This window comes from Saccopteryx bilineata, chromosome 4 (assembly GCF_036850765.1).
Source record: "Saccopteryx bilineata isolate mSacBil1 chromosome 4, mSacBil1_pri_phased_curated, whole genome shotgun sequence".
Lineage (NCBI taxonomy): Eukaryota > Metazoa > Chordata > Mammalia > Chiroptera > Emballonuridae > Saccopteryx > Saccopteryx bilineata.
The window spans coordinates 100,120,969-100,138,839 of record NC_089493.1 but is presented as its reverse complement, the minus strand read 5'-3'; positions in this window follow the sequence as shown (position 1 = coordinate 100,138,839).

Here is a 17,871-nt window from a genome sequence, read left to right as displayed (position 1 = left end):
CAGCCTTGCATTTTACAAACAATAGGTTTATTGCCCTAAAAATGCCCTGTACTTCATCCTTGCTTCTTCCCTCAAACTCTAGCACCACTTATCTTTCCACTATCTCTAGTTTTGCCTTTTCTAGAATGCAAAATAGAATGCCAAATAAATGGAATCATAAAATATATAGCCTTTCTACATTGCTTTCTTTCACTTAGTAGTATGAGTAATATCCATTTAAGGTTTCTCCATTCCTTTTTGTGGTTGTTAGTTCATGTTTTATATAACCAAATAATATTGAATTGCATAGATATACACAATTTGTTTATCCATTTACCTATTGAAGGGCATCTTAGTTGTTTCTTGTTTTGAGCAGTTATGAATAAAACTGCTATAAAATTTTTTTATTGATTTTAATTTATTCTGTTTACATACATTCAAGTGTCCCACTGAATACACCCTACCCCCTTCTTTCCAGGATTTGCTTTCCTTCTGTCTATAATGCTGTATTATGTATATAAAATTTCACTAATCTCTTTCCCTTCTCTGATCCCTTCCTCTCATTCCCCTTTCCTCTGTCCGGTTTCCTTTGGTCCCTTTGATCCTGCCTCTGCCTCTATTCTGTTCCTCAGTTCACTGTTCATTGGATTCCTCAAATGAATGAGGTCATATGATATTTTTCTTTCTCTGCCTTGCTTACTTCACTTAGTGTAATAGTTTCCAGGTCCATCCATGTTGTCACAAAAGGTAAGATTTCCTTCTTTCCCAAGGCCAACTAGTATTCCATTGTATATATGTACAACTGCATTTTAATCCACTCATCCACTGAAAAACACTGGGCTGTTTCCAGATCTTGGCTATTGTAAACAATACTGCAATAAACGTGGGGGTGCATGTCTTCTTTTGAATCAGTAATTTAGTATTCTTAGGATATATTCCTAAAAGTGGGATAGCTGGGTCAAAAGGCAGCTTTATTTTTAACTTTTTGAGGAATCTCCATACTGTTTTCCACAGTGGCTGCACCAGTCTGCAATTCCACCAGCAGTGCAGGAGGGTTCCCTTTTCTCCACACCCTCTCAAGCACTTATTATGTATTGTTTTCTTAATGAGCGCCATTCTGACTGATGTGAGGTGGTATCTCATTGTGGGTTTAATTTGCATTTCTCTAATGATTAGTGATATTGAACATTTTTTCATCTGCCTATTGGCCAACTGTATGTCCTCTTTGGAGAAGTGTCTATTCATCTCTTTTGCCCATTTTTTGATTGGATTGTTTATCTTCCTGGTGTTGACTTTTACAAGTTCTTTATAAATTTTGGTTATTAACCACTTATTAGACGTATTGTCGAATATGTTCTCCCATTGTGTGGTTTGCCTTTTTATTGTGTTTATATTGTCTTTAACTGTGCAAAACCTTTTTAGTTTGATGTAGTCCCATTTGTTTATCCTGTCCTTTATTTCCCTTGCATGTGGAGATAAATTGGCAAACATATTGCTGCGAGAGATGTCAAAGAGCTTACTGCCTATGTTTTCTTCTAAGATAATTATGGTTTCATGACTTACATTTAAGTCTTTTTTTTCCATTTTGAGTTTATTTCTGTGAATGGTGTTAGTTGGTGGTGTTGTTTTATTTTTTTTCAGGTAGCTGTCCAATTTTCCCAACACCATTTGTTAAAGAGACTGTCTTTACTCTATTGTATGCTCTTCCCTTCTTTGTCAAATATCAGTCCATAAAGGTGCATGTTTATTTCTGGGTTCTCTGTTCTGTTCCATTGATCTATATACCTTTTCTTATGCCAGTACCATTTTGAGTACAATGGCCTTGTAGTATAACTTGATATCAGGAAGTGTGATAGCACCCACTTATTTTTATTTTTCAAGATTGCTGAGGCTATTAGTGTCCTTTTTTGGTTCAATATAAATTTTTGAAATATGTGTTCTATATCTTTGGAGTATGTCATTGACATTTTAATGGGAATAGCATTGAATTTATAAATTGCTTTGTGTAATATAGATATTTTAATGATGTTTATTCTTCCTATCCATGAACACAGTGTATGCTTCCACTTGTTTGTATCTTTCCCAATTTCTTTTATCAATGTATTATAACTTTCCAAGTACAAGTCCTTAACCTCATTGGTTAAATTTACTCCTGGGTACTTTATTTTTTGTTGTTGCAATAGTTAAGGTGATTGTTTTCTTAATTTCTCTTTCATAGAGTTCATTCTTGTTATATAAAAATGCCTCTAATTTCTGAATATTAATTTTATATCCTGCCACCTTTCTGAATTCATTTATCAGATCCAGTAGTTTATTGACTGAAACTTAGGGTTTTCTATGTACAGTATCATATCATCAGCAAATGATTATAGTTTTACTTCTTTTCCAATTTGGATGCCTCTTATTCCTTCTCCTTGTTTGATTCCTGTGGCTAGGACTTTCAGAACTATGTTGAATAAGAGTGGTGAAAGGGCACACCCTTTGACATGTTAAGGTATGTTCCCTGTATTCCCACTTTGTTGAGAGGTTTGATCATAAATGGGTGCTGGATTTTATCAAATGCATTTTTTGCACCTATTGATATTATCATGTGATTTTCTCCTTACTTTTGTTTATATGATGAATCACATTGATTGATTTGTGAATATTGTACCAGCCTTGCCTCTCCAGAATAAATCCCACTTCATCATGATGTATGATTTTTTTTCCATGTATTGCTGAATCCACTTTGCTAATATTTTCTTGAGAATTTTAGCATCTAAAGTCTTCAGGAATGTTGGCCTATAATTTTCTTTTTTGTATTGTCTTTGCTTGGTTTTACAATGAGAATTATGCTCACCTCATAAAAGGAGCTTGAAATCTTCCCTCCTTTTGAATTTTTTGAAATAGCTTGAGAAGAATAGAGGTTACTTCTTCTTTGAATATTGGGTAGAATTTGCTTGTAAAGCCATCTGACCCATGGCGCTTTTTTTTGTTGGGAGTTTTTTGATAACTGTTTCTATATCATTTGTTGTAATTGGTCTGTTTAGGTTTTTCTAATTTTTCCAGATTCATTTTTGAAAGATTACATTTTTCAAAGAATTTATCCATTTCACCTAGGTTGTCTAATTTTTTAGCATACAGTTCTTCATAGTATTTTCTTACAATTTTTTGTATTTCTGCCTTGTCACTTGTTACTTCTCCATTCTCATTTTTAATTTTATTTATTTGAGTTCTCTCTCTTTTTTTCTTGGTGAGTCTGGTTAAAGGTTCATCAATCGTGTTTAACTTCCCAAAGAACCAGCTCTTGGTTTCATTTATCTTCTGTATTTTTCTTTTAGCCTCTATGTCATTTATTTCCTCTCTGATTTTATTATTTCCTTTCTTCTACTTCCTCTGGGCTTTACTTGCTGTTCTTTTTCTAGTTCTTTTAGATGCAGAGTTAAGTTGTTTATTTGAGCTTATTCTTGCTTCTTAAGGTATGCCTGTAGTGCTATGAACTTCCTTCTTAGTACTACTTTTGCTGTGTCCCATAAATTTTGAGTTGAATATGTTCATTTTCATTTGTTTCAAGAAAATTTTTTATTTCTTTCTTGATCTCATTGTTAACCCATTCATTATTTAATAACATGCTATTTAGTTTCCAAGTGTTTGAATGTTTTTTAGTTATTGTATTGTAGTTGATTTCTAGTTTCATGCTGTTGTGATCAGAGAAGATGCTTGATATGATTTCAATCTTCTTAACTTTATTGAGACTTGTTTTGTGTCCTAACATGTGGTCTGTTCCAGAGAATGTACCATGAGTACTTGAAAGAATATGTATTTTGCTGCTTTAGTGGGAAAGTTTCTGAAGATATCTAATAAATCCAGTTGATCTCGAGTGTCCTTTAAGTCTGCTGTTTCTTTGTTAATTTTCTGTCTTGAGAATCTATCCAGTGATGTTAGTTTGGTATTGAAATCCTCTACTATTATAATATTGCTGTTGATCTCGCCCTTTATGTCCATCAAAACCTGCTTTGTATATTTAGGTGCTCCTAAATTAGGTGCATATATATTTATAATTGTTATCACTTCCTGTTGAATTGCCCCCTTTATCATTATGTAGTGACCTTCTTTCTCCCTTACTATATTCTTTATTTTAAAGTCTATTTTGTCAGATATAAGTACTGCTATTCTAGCTTTTTTTTTTCATTTCCATTTGTATGAAATATTTTTTTCTATCCCTTTACTTTTAGTCTATGTGTATCTTTTGTTTTGAGGTGGGTCTTTTGTAGACAGCATATGTACAGGTCCTGTTTTCTTATCCATGCAGCTACCTTATATCTTTTGATTGAAGCATTTAATTCATTTACATTTAAGGTTATTATTGATATATAGTTGTTTATTGACATTTTATTCTTTAAATCTACATTTCTCTTTTACTAGATCCCCCCCCCCCTTTGTTCTTTTTACAATAGGTCCCTTAATGTTTCTTGCAGCATGCTTTGGTTGTAATACATCCCTTGAGTTTTTTTTTTTTCTGGCTTGCTTTTTATTTCTTCTTCAATTTTAAATGATAGCCTTGCTGGATAAAGAAGTCTTGGCTGTAGGCTGTTGTTTTGCATTACCTCGAACATTTCTTGCCATTCCATTCTGGCCTCTAATGTTTCTTTTAAAAAGTTGGATGTCATTCTTATGTGGGCTCCTTTGTATGGGATTGACTACTCTTCATTTGAATCTTTTAATATTCTTTCTTTGTCTCTTAGCTTTGGTATTTTAATTATAATGTGTTTTGGTGTAGGTCTCTTTGTGTTCTTCTTTAATGGGATTCTCTGTGCTTCTTGAACTTGTGTGACTTTTTCCTTCATCAATTTAAGGAAGTTTTTAGCTATGATTTCTTAAATCAGGTTCTCTATTCCTTGTTCTTTCTCTTCTCCTTCAAGAACTTCTATCATGCAGATGTTGTTGTTTTTTATGTTGTCACACAGCTTTTTTAGAATTTCCTCAGACTTTTTGATCCTCTTTTCTTTTTGCTGTTCTGCTTTTGTGCTTCTGCTTGTTTTCTAAATTGCTGATTCGATTCTTTGCTTCATCCAGCCTCCTTTTAATATCTTCTAGTGTAATCTTCATTTCTGATATTGTGTTTGTCATTTCTCTCTGATTTTTTTTTATGATTTCAATGTCCTTCTTGATGCTTTTTATCTTTTTGATTTGGTGCCTTTTATGTCAATCTATTGTTGCTCTAAGATCCTTGAGCATCCTGGCAATCATTATTCTAAACTCTGCATCCACTATCTTGGTTATTTTCATCTCATTCAGTTCTTTTCTGGGAATTTCTCTTGTTGATTAATTTGAATTGCATTTCTCTGTCTTTGCATTTTGTCTGTATAGACTGATCCTTTGAATGTGTTGTTTGTATAGCTAGCTGAATATAGGGTTGATGTGTTCTGCCTCCAGCTTTGAGTTGTGTTGTTTCTACATCTTCTTTAGTTGGCCTCAGCTATTGTGTGTAATCCACTGTGGGCTACTTGTCTGCTGTTACTGCTTTTTTTGCTCTTACTGCTCTTTGTTTCAATGTTTTCTATGCCTTAGCTAGGTCAGGTGTGAGGAGCCTTACCTTAAGATACCATTCTATCTAGGGTTGTTTGGTCCTGAGCTGATGCTCTCCATATCTGGTTGCTGAATGTATCAGCCCTCGACCTCCCTGGATGGAACCTGGAAAAGACCATTGGAGGTCACTGCTTATGACTGGCCTTAGCAACCTTTTTAAAGCTACAGGCAATCCAGAATTTGTGCCTGCCTTTGCTGGGTCCTGATGCCCTTGTAAATATCAGTTGTACTCCTAAGCTGGCTTTTATCTTCTTTTTTCTGGTTTGTGTGGCCTCTCTATTCTTGAGGTGTGGTCTTTCCCCCTGCTCCCACTGCCTTCACCTTCTCAGACACTCAGGCATCAGTACTGCAGGCTGCATGGGCTTGCCAGGCCACAGCTCAGGCACAGGAGATTCTTTCCCTCTCCAGGGTCTGCCTTTGTTGGTGCATGGGCTGCCTCTCCAGGCTCCATGCCCCTCCTGCATGCTGGAGGTCTCTCTGGGTTTCACCCCTCGCTGTTCCCTGGGCCACCAGGCTCCACCCCCCTGCCACCAAGATGCAGGCTGCCTTGCTGGATTCAGCTCCCTGTCACCCCACGAGCCAAGCACTGTGTCCACAGCCAGTCCCTCCTACTCTTCGGAGGGTACTCAGCAGTTTGGGGGGCAGTGTAGCCCAGACCTCAGTACTCAAAACCTGTGTCCCTGAATTGCCCCCTGCTTCTAAGTGCCTCTTTGCACTTACTAGAACAGGAGAGCCTCTGGTATGTGGGGTAACTGCTTCCCTTTGCTGGCTTGGGTCCCCCAGGAAAAATGGTCCCTTTAGGTTTGAGGAGTGACCCAGTACAGTGGTCAGGGTGGCTGTCTCCCATAGTCTCTCCCTGTGCCCCTGAGACTTCACTTTCCTCTCACTACTGTAGTCCTCTTGGCATTCCCCACTTCGTGAGCTACAGGTAAGTGGCTGTGAATGAGGTTTTCTGTGTGATTTCTTTAAGGTGGAGCCTGGGTCTGAGAGTTCTGTCTTCCTCTCACAAACAGTAACCCGGCTCTTCTTTCAGCTAAATACTGTCTGTAAACCTCCTCTAGTCTCTGGAAATCCAGGCTGAGGTTCTGTTTCTGGGGCTGAGGATCCAAAACTCTCCAGGCAACCCTCCCCACTGCAGAGACCCTCCAGGCCACCTCTCACTCCTGGGAATGGGGCAGCCCTTTCCACATCTCCACCCTTTCTACCAGTTTCAGTGTGGCTTCTTCGGTAATGCTTGGTTATAGATTTCTCTTAGTTTAGTCCAAATTATTTTTTTCAAGATGATTGTTTTGAAGTTAAGGTGTAATCCACTTTGGTTCTGGGAAGTGGGAGTTGTAACATCTGCCTACTCCACTGTCATTTTCCCCTATAAACATTCTTGTGAAAGGTTTTTTTGTGGACATAAGCTTTCAACTCAGTTAGATAAATACCAGCAAGTGTGATTGATAAATTATATGGTAAAACTACATTTAGCTTTTTAATTGCTGTCAAATGGTCACCCAAAGTGCATTTTTCTCCAACAATGAATACTAATTCTACTGCTTTGCCTCCTTTCCACCAATGGGTATTAACAGATTTTTGAAATTTTAATAGCTGTATATTGGTATCTCATTGTTTTATGTTGTATTCCTTAATGGCAAAAAATACGGGGCATCTTTTCATATGCTTATATATAAGTTGACCAACTTTTATACAATGAAAGAAGGTGAAAAATAAATGGAAGAAAACAATATTGTCAATAAAAGAAACATTTTATTCATTGCAATAATAATACACTATATAATAAATGCATAATAAAAGCATTTTTAATATTTTATATTGTAATTATGCTTACATGCCTATTCATTTTTAATAATAATTGTAAGAAAAACTTTTCCATTGAATGAATATTTTTTGTCAATTTATCATCTTGTAACAATATATTAGAAATATCAGAACAAGAAATATCCTTCATATTGAGTTTTATGGCAGGTGTTGCAGCTGGAGTATCAACATTCAATCTTAATTTCTCACTTGACCAAAAATCATTAGCAATTGAAAAAACTCTTTGAACTGCTGTATTAGTTCCAGGGCAGCACAGCACAATGTAAATTGAACAAGAATAAATAAATTTTCACATGGAATATATTTATTTTTGAAATGGTTGAATATTTCCACCTATCCTTTATCAATTTCAACGTGTTCATTTTCCCACTGTATTAGTTTTTCTGTATTTAAATATATGTTCAGTCTTCTAATTTCTTCAAAGACACAATTGTCATCTATTTTGATGTCTGACATTTCTTTAGATAAAAACTCAAGATAAGATTTAATATCTGTCCAATATATTTGTGATGAAGTAAAAAAAAATACCATTGAAAACTGGTATTTCGCCTGACCTGTGGTGGTGCAGTGGATAAGGCGTTGACCTGGAAATGCTGAGGTCACTGGTTCGAAACCCTGGGCTTGCCTGGTCAAGGCACGTATGGGAGTTGATGCCTCCAGCTCCTCCCCCTGCCCCCCCATCTCTCTCTCCTCTCTCTGTCTCTCTCCCTCTCTAAAAATGAATAAATAAATAAAAAAATTAAAAAAAAAAGAAAACTGGTATTTCTTGTGATGTTTGTTTCAGACCATTCTTCAATATGTTGAAAACATGTCTGGTAAAAATTCTGTATTTCTTTGATAAACTTTTTGTTATGCCAGTTTTGATTCCTCTAAGTCTGACAATTTTTTTTATAATTAAAGGAAGAAATATTTTTCAAAATGAGATTTATATTGAAGGATAAAGTCATTCAAACTAAGATTAACTTCTGTAGCTGAAATATGTTCACCTTCAATCTTTTGAATCACCTTATGAAAAATTGATGCTTGATTATGTACAAAATACATTAATATCTCAGATATTTTATTATTGAAAAACAATTCCAGAATTTTAGGATATTTGTCTAAACTTTAAAAATATGAACGGAGAGGCTCAAATAATTGTAGAATACACTCTGTAGCAGGTGTTAGAGAAAGCCATCTTACTTTTGAATATCCTGAAATTTTTTTGTATTCAACATTTGCTTCTTCACAAAATTGTTTTAAAGTAGCAACATGAATAGTAAAACAACTAAAATGCAAATAAATTGTAGTTATTATTACTTCTACATCAATTGGTATGGCACATGATTCTGTGTTGATTGCATTTGACAAAATATGTGCATTATACACTATCTATTTTCTTTTGGAGTAACTCTTGTAGTTTTACATACACATTATTCACCCTTTTCCATCTTCACCCTCCAAAATTTGTATTTGTATTATCAGCCGTTAGTGCAACAACTTTGGATTTCAAATTGTTTTCATTTATTACTCTGTATAGATGGTTTGACAAAATTTCAGAAGATTCACCCCCAATGGATTCTAAATTTAAAATTTTTACTTGAATGTCCTTGGTAACATTAAAATATCTTACTATTACTGGATATAATTTAATTTCATTATGATTTGATGCATCAGATAAAATTGTTACAAATGCTGCAGGTATTTTGTCACAGTAATTTTTAAATACTGATTTCAAAATAGCTTTGCATTTTGTCCTGGCACTAGAAAATTTTACATTGTGAAACTTTTTTAATAATTTAGTTGTACAATCCATACTACGAAAACTTTGTGAATTATGGTATAAAATGCAAATGTTTCCTCTGCTGCAGCCAACTGTTTTTCATCTTCAGAATAATTTGAAGTTTTAAAAAATCTTGTTACTTTACAACTGAAAGCTGATGCACATAATGATTGCTTATGTTTGTTGGTGGTCAAGTGTTTTGTTATCACTGCTCCGCCCTTAACTGCAATACAAAATTCTCCACTGCAAATATTGCAGAAAACAATGGTATCTTTCTTTGACATGAGGAATGGAAATTATTTTTTTAATTTATCATTGAAATGATATTTTCTCTTTTTTGATTTTTCCATCCCTTAAATACAATTAAAAATAAAATACAGAGCTACATGAATGATACAAACACATTAGAAACTAAAAACGTTACATCATGGTAGGCCAATTGTCGGGAAGCTAAATTAACAAAACTAAATATCAAACAAAACCACTAATTTGGAGTGATATTCGAGTGTATTTATCATTTTCTAATTAAAAATGTTTTATGCAACTATTAATCAAAATGTATTATTAGTAGATATGGCTTGAGGTTAGATTTCCACTTTAAAATTCAAATTTCTGGAAAATATTGTACTTGTAAATAAAATTATATATACTTGGAAATTATTAAAAAGATAATGAATTAATAAAACATGAACTGTGCTTACCTGTCTATAATTGAATACTCACTGAGAAAGAAATAATCGTGAGTCTACCATGTTGCATGTGCCCAGTCGTGTTTCAGTAAGAAGTACACAAAGCCATTTGCATGTCTGGTATATTGTGCGCACTCTCTCAAGGTCTCCTGTGTGGAATGTATGCATCTCATAATTGTGTCTCACTGCACTGTACTGATCCTTGACAAATTGTATGTCAAATACAAATATATCACATCACACACAATGAATTGACTCTGCATAGATCGAATATGAACATTTACAGATTAGCCTTTCACTATCAAATAGGAGGACATGTAGGAGGACACTTTTCGAGGGAGATTGGAACTTACAAAAGGACTTGTCCTCCCTAAAGGAGGATGATTAGTCAACTTATTATATAGCAACTTTATTATATATTTTTGAAGTGTCAGTTCAGATCTATTGCCATTTTTAAATGAGGTTGGTTGTTTTCTTGTTTTTTTTAAAAGGTCGTTGTATGTTTGGATGCCAGTACTTTTCAGATGTGTCTTTTTGTCTCAGTCTGTGGCTTGTCTTTTTAGTCTCTTAATGTCTTTCATAGAACAGAAGTTTTTAATTTTGCAATATTCAACTTACAAATTCTTTTTTCATGTAATATGGTTTTGGCTTTCTATTTAAAAAGTCATTGCCAAACCCAAAGTCATCATTTCTTATGGCTGAGTAGTATTCCATAGTGTATATGTGCCACATCTTCTTTATCCAGTCTTCTATTGAGGGGCTTTTTGGTTGTTTCCATGTCTTGGCCACTGTGAACAGTGCTGCAATGAACATGGGGCTACATGTGTCTTTACACATCAATGTTTCTGAGGTTTTGGGGTATATACCCAGTAGAGGGATTGCTGGGTCATAAGGTAGTTCTATTTGCAGTTTTTTGAGGAACCACCATACTTTCCTCCATAATGGTTGTACTACTTTACAGTCCCACTAACAGTGGATGAGAGTTCCCTTTTCTCCGCAGCCTCTCCAACATTTGCTGTTACCCGTCTTGTTGATAATAGCTAATCTAACAGGGGTGAGGTGGTATCTCATTGTAGTTTTGATTTGCATTTCTCTAATAACTAATGAAGCTGAGCATCTTTTCATATATCTGTTGGCCATTTGTTTCTCTTCCTTGGAGGAGTGTCTGTTCATGTACTCTTCCCATTTTTTTATTGGATTGTTTGTTTGTTTGTTGTTGAGTTTTATGAGTTCTTTGTAAATTTTGGATATTAGGCCCTTATCTGAGCTGTTGTTTGAAAATATCATTTCCCATTTAGTTGGCTGTCTGTTTATTTTTATATCAGTTTCTCTTGCTGAGCAAAAACTTTTTATTCTGATGTAGTCCCATTCATTTATCTTTGCCTTCACTTCTCTTGCCATTGGAGTCAAGTTCATAAAATGTTCTTTAAAACCCAGGTCCATGATTTTAGTACCTATGTCTTCTTCTATGTATTTTATTGTTTCAGGTCTTATATTTAGGTCTTTGATCCATTTTGAATTAATTTTAGTACACGGGGACAGGCTGTAGTCGAGTTTCACTCTTTTGCATGTGGCTTTCCAGTTTTCCCAACACCATTTGTTGAAGACGCTTTCTTTTCTTCATTGTGTGTTGTTGGCCCCTTTATCAAAGATTATTTGACCATATATATGTGGTTTTATTTCTGGGCTTTCTATTCTGTTCCATTGGTCTGAGTGTCTATTTTTCTGCCAATACCATGCTGTTTTGATTATCGTGGCCCTATAATATAGTTTAAAGTCAGGTATTGTAATGCCCCCAGCTTCATTCTTTTTCCTTAGGATTGTTTTGGCTATTCGGGGTTTTTTATAGTTTCATATAAATCTGATGATTTTTTGTTCCATTTCTTTAAAAAATCTCATAGGGATTTTGATGGGAATTGCATTAAATTTGTATATTGCTTTGGGTAATATGGCCATTTTGATTATATTTATTCTTCCTATCCAAGAACAAGGAATATTTTCCCATCTCATTGTATCTTTTTCGATTTCCCTTAACAATGCTTTGTAATTTTCATTATATAGGTCCTTTATGTTCTTTGTTATGTTTATTCCTAGGTATTTTATTTTTTTTGTTGCAATCGTGAAGGGGATTATTTTTTTGAGTTCGTTTTCTAATATTTCATTGTTGGCATATAGAAAGGCTATGGACTTTTGTATGTTAATTTTGTATCCTGCGACCTTACTGTATTGGTTTATTGTTTCTAATAATCTTTTTGTGGAGTCCTTCGGGTTTTCGATGTATAGGATCATATCATCAGCAAAAAGTGATAGCTTTACTTCTTCTTTTCCGATATGGATGCCTTTTATTTCTTTGTCTTGTTTGATTGCTCTGGCCAGAACTTCTAGCACCACGTTGAATAAGAGTGGAGAGAGTGGACAACCCTGTCTTGTTCCTGATTTAAGGTAGAAAGTCCTCAGTTTTGTGCCGTTTAATAGGATGTTGGCTGATGGTTTATCATATATGGCCTTTATCATGTTGAGATATTTTCCTTCTATACCCATTTTGTTGAGAGTCTTAAACATAAAATTGTGTTGTATTTTATCGAAAGCCTTTTCTGCATCTATTGATAAGATCATGTGGTTTTTGTTCTTTGTTTTGTTGATATGGTGTATTACGTTAACCGTTTTGCGTATGTTGAACCATCCTTGAGATTCTGGGATGAATCCCACTTGATCATGATGTATTATTTTTTTCATATGTTGTTGTATTCGGTTTGCCAGTATTTTGTTTAGTATTTTAGCATCTGTATTCATTAGAGATATTGGTCTGTAGTTTTCTTTCTTTGTGCCATCCTTGCCAGGTTTTGGTATGAGGGTTATGTTGGCCTCATAAAATGTGTTTGGAAGTATTGCTTCTTCTTCAATTTTTTGGAAGACTTTGAGTAGAATAGGAACCAAGTCTTCTTTGAATGTTTGATAGAATTCACCAGTATAACCGTCTGGGCCTGGACTTTTATTTTTGGGGAGATTTTTAATAGTTTTTTCTATTTCCTCCCTGCTGATTGGTCTGTTTAGGCTTTCTGCTTCTTCTTGACTCAGTCTAGGAAGGTTGTATTGTTCTAGGAATTTATCCATTTCTTCTAGATTGTTGTATTTGGTGGCATATAATTTTTCATAGTATTCTACAATAATTCTTTGTATTTCTATGATGTCTGTGGTGATCTCTCCTCTTTCATTTTGGATTTTATTTATTTGAGTCCTGTGTCTTTTTTCCTTGGTGAGTCTTGCCAAGGGTTTGTCAATTTTGTTGATCTTTTCAAAGAACCAGCTCCTTGTTTTATTGATTTTTTCTATAGTTTTTCTGTTCTCTATTTCATTTATTTCTGCTCTGATTTTTATTATCTCCTTTCTTCGGCTGGTTTTGGGTTGTCTTTGTTCTTCTTTTTCTAGTTCCTTAAGGTGTGAAGTTAAGTGGTTTACTTCGGCTCTCTCTTGTTTGTTCATATAGGCCTGAAGTGATATGAACTTTCCTCTTATTACTGCTTTTGCTGCATCCCAGAGATTCTGATATGTCGTATTTTCATTTTCATTTGTCTGTATATATCTTTTGATCTCTGCGCTTATTTCTTCTTCGACCCATTCATTTTTTAGAAGTATGTTGTTTCGTTTCCACATTTTTGTGTGTTTTTCCCCCTCTTTTTTGCAGTTGAATTCTAGTTTCAAGGCTTTATGATCAGAAAATATGCTTGGTACAATTTCAATTTTTCTAAATTTGCTGATATTGTCTTTGTGGCCCAACATATGGTCAATTCTTGAGAATGTTCCATGTACACTAGAGAAAAATGTATACTCTGTCGCTTTGGGATGAAGTGTCCTGTAGATGTCTCTCATATCCAGGTGTTCTAGTATTTCGTTTAAGGCCACTATATCTTTATTGATTCTCTGTTTGGATGACCGATCTAGAGCCGTCAGCGGTGTATTGAGGTCTCCAAGTATGATTGTATTTTTGTTAGTTTTTGTTTTAAGGTCAATAAGTAGCTGTCTTATATATTTTGGTGCTCCTTGGTTTGGTGCATATATATGAAGGATTGTTATGTCTTCTTGATTCAACTTCCCCTTAATCATTATGAAATGACCATTTTTGTCTCTGAGTACTTTTTCTGTCTTGTAGTCAGCATTATTAGATATGAGTATTGCTACACCTGCTTTTTTTGGGGTGTTGTTTGCTTGGAGTATTGTTTTCCAGCCTTTCACTTTGAATTTGTTTTTATCCTTGTTGCTTAGATGTGTTTCTTGTAGGCAGCATATAGTTGGATTTTCTTTTTTAATCCATTCTGCTACTCTGTGTCTTTTTATTGGTAAGTTTATTCCATTTACATTTAGTGTAATTATTGACACTTGTGGGTTCCCTACTGCCATTTTATAAATTGCTTTCTGTTAGTTTTGTATCTTGTTTGATTCTTCTCTTTTGTTTTTCTATCATTTGTTTTTGTTTGTTTGTGTTCCATACTTCTTTCCTCTGTTGCTACCTTTTTAAGTCAAGTGTTTTTGTGGTGGTTTTTTCAAGGGTGGTTACCATTAAGTAATGAAAAGGGTACCTACAATATTCATTGTAGTACCCTATCTTATGAGTATTTCTGCACTTCATCGTCCTTTTGTACTGTTAATCTCCTTCCTCCCCCCCCCTTTTTTTCTTTGTTGTCACAGTTTAAGTTTGGTTTTATTGTGTTCTTGGTGGAGCTGTTACTTGTGGTGTTGTTTTTTTTTGTTCTTTGAATCTGGTTGGAAAACCCCCTTTAGTATTTCCTGGAGTGGGGGCTTTCTGCTGATAAATTCTTTCATCTTTTCTGTATTTGTGAATGTTTTTATATCTCCTTCGTACTTGAAGGATAGCTTTGATGGGTATAGTATTCTTGGCTGAAAGTTGTCACACTTAGGTAGGGATTTGCAGTTGATGGGATTCTATGGCAATGTCATATAATTGGCTTTAGTCTTGCTGGTAGTCAAGGCTTGTTGGCGTTTGCAGGGTCCAACAATGAGAGAGTTTGCTTTCCTGGAGTCTCTCTCCTAGTCCCCCCTTCCTGAATTAGCAGCCTGGTGATCCAGCTATAAGGCTGCTACTGCTTCTGCCTGGGGAGTAAGAGGCTCAAAGGGCTAGGAAATCCCCACTCAGCGCAAGACTTTGGGAAAGGCTCTGGCAGTCAGAGCCTCCAGTGTAATCAGGCAGATGTTGGAGTCAATTTTTGTCAAGGTGATTGTTCAGCGCCTAGCATTCAGTTGGACCACTCAACCCTGGCTTTCCACACTTTGTAGCCTGTTTTGGCTGGGTAGAAGAGGCACTAGTCTCTGCTTGCGACTAGTGTAGTATAGATCTTATTATCTGCCAAGTCCCTCTTGTTAGCGTTTATCCCTGAATATGGAGGCTCTATCAGTCAGAAGTTGCCCCCGCCCCTTTAGCGAGAGGCACTAAAAAATATCACACCTCTTGTCTTGGATTGCTGAACTGAGAGAGATCTTATCAATTAGAGCCCTGTGGGTGCACAGATTTCATGGGTTAATGTAATTTCAGTGATTGGGCCCGCAGCTGTGCTCCTGAAGGTATTTCAGGCTGCTTGCGCGCCCCTCCTTCAACGCTTGATTGTTAGCTTGAATGGCTGGGTGAGGTGCCCCGCCCATGGAGAGAATCTCTCAAGTAGGGAAGACTTCCCTGGCGCCTCTCCCGCTCGCCCCGCCGCTGGCAGCTGGGGCGCACCAGGTGCAGGATAATGCGGCACCCTGGGTGTGCGGGCCAGTAGGGCGCTCTGGGCGTGTGGGATGCCCAGGGTACACGCGCAAATGGGGTGCTCCGGGCACCGGTGGCTGGGGACTCTCACTCGCAGTGCACGGGCCACTGGGAACGTTAGCGGTGCTCGCTCTGCAACCGGACCGGGTGCGCGCCGGCGGCTGCTCGCCGCTCCCGAGTGTGTGCCGACTCACCACAGGCGCACTCCCTCCGTGGCTTGAATGAACGTCCCTGCGGTAGTTAGCTTCCTCCACACCCTTGTCTCTCAGATTCAAGTGATAACAGTCCTTTCGCTTTCAGTTTGTGTGGAACTCCGGAATGCTCCGAGGATAAATTTTTCTGTTTCTAGTTGATAAATTTGTTGTGATTTTGGGGAGATCTGTCGGACGCACTGCTCACGGCGCCATTTCCGTGACGTCACTCACATTAATCATTGTTAATGCCACTTTCCAAATCACCCTTTTTTCAATCACCTCTTTATATACTCTACAATATTTTTTATCTAATTATTCATTGATGGATGCTTAGATATTTACAATCTTGGCTATTAAAAATAATGCTGCAATGAACATGGGGATTCAAATGTCTTTTCAAATTAGTATTTTTATTTTACTTGGATAACTAACCAGAAATGGAATTGCTGAATCATATTTACATCATTGTCTATACTCTTCCCTTCTACATAATTTATGTCAGACACTTAATTTAATATTTCCCATTTTGCATCTTTCCCCCTCAGTGGATTGGCCTAATGAACAGTAGAATAAAGGTAATTTTTGCACCCCTTGATTCTAACTTCTAATATATACATGTACCATGTGTTTAATCATGGAATACAAAGGAAATAGAGTAAACCAAGTCTATGTTATTTAAAAGGTGGTGGAACGTGGCTTGGGCTGTCATGGTACAGTGGATAGAGTGCCAACCTGAAATGCTGAGGTCACCGGTTCAAAACCCTGGACTTGCTGGGTAAAGGCACATATAACTAGCAACCAATGAACAGCTTGTATGAAGCAACTACTTCTTGTTTCCTGTTCCCTACTTTCTGTGTAAAATCAATAACTAAAATATATTTTACAAAGGGAGATGAAACCTAAATAATTACCTGAAAGCCAGTTTGGATGAAATTAGAGCCTTTAGCACATTGATGATTTAGGAATATTTATAGCTCTTTACTTTTTTTTACTTCAGTCCATACAACCATTATTGTAGAGAAGTATTGAGATGAAATACCACTTTTCAAAGGAAACTGCATTGAAAGAAGATTTATACTGAAACTGTCTCTAAGGAGTCCTATAACAGGCTCTTTCTTTTAGACTGTTGTTTTAAAGGTGACTTTCATAAGGGGATACTCAATAAAACAGGTGTATATACAGAGATGTTTTTATATGACCCAGAAACCCCTTTTCAAGGTCTCTACCTGAAAATTGAAAAAAATTTATTCACGAATATATATGAACCTCTATGTTCATTGCAACGTTATTCATGGTGGCCAAGACATAGAGACAACCAAAGTGTCCTTTACTAGAGGATTGAATAAATAAGAGGTGGTACATATATACAATAGAATACTACTCAGCCATAAGAAATAATGAAATAATGCCATTTGTGACAATATTATGCTAAGCAAAATAAGTCGGTCAGAAAAAACTAAAAACCAATGATTTCAGTCATATGTGGGATATGAAGCTGAAACTCATAGACCCAGACAACAGTATGGTAATTATTAAAGGGAAGGGTTGGTAGTGAAGGGTAAAGGAGGTCAAATATATGGTGACAGATGGTGATTTGACTTTAGATGGTGGGTACACAATGCAATATATAGGTATATATTACAGGGATGTACACTTGAAGCATATATAATTTTATTAACCAATGTCATCTCAATAAACTTAATAAAAAGAAAAAATTAAAAAGTTGAAAAATTAATGAGATTTTTTGGTATGATAAGGAGTAAGACTTTAATTATAAATACAATAATTTCAAATGAAAATTTTAAAAATAATATATCCATATGTGCTGCATACTACCGATATCTACAATTAAAATAATTTGTTCAGGTTTATTTTTTGAAGAATAAATAGAAATAAACTTGTCTTGTTATGGAAAATGAAACTTGTTAATATATATAATACTCTGGCTATGAACACACCAGATCACAATTTTTTAAGGAACTGTTTATGATGATGTAACCAGTTTACTAAGATGTAATAAAACCATTCCCCTAACCTTTGAGGTAGGTAATAAACCATTTGTGACTGCCAAAATTTTAAATGAGGGGAGGGGAG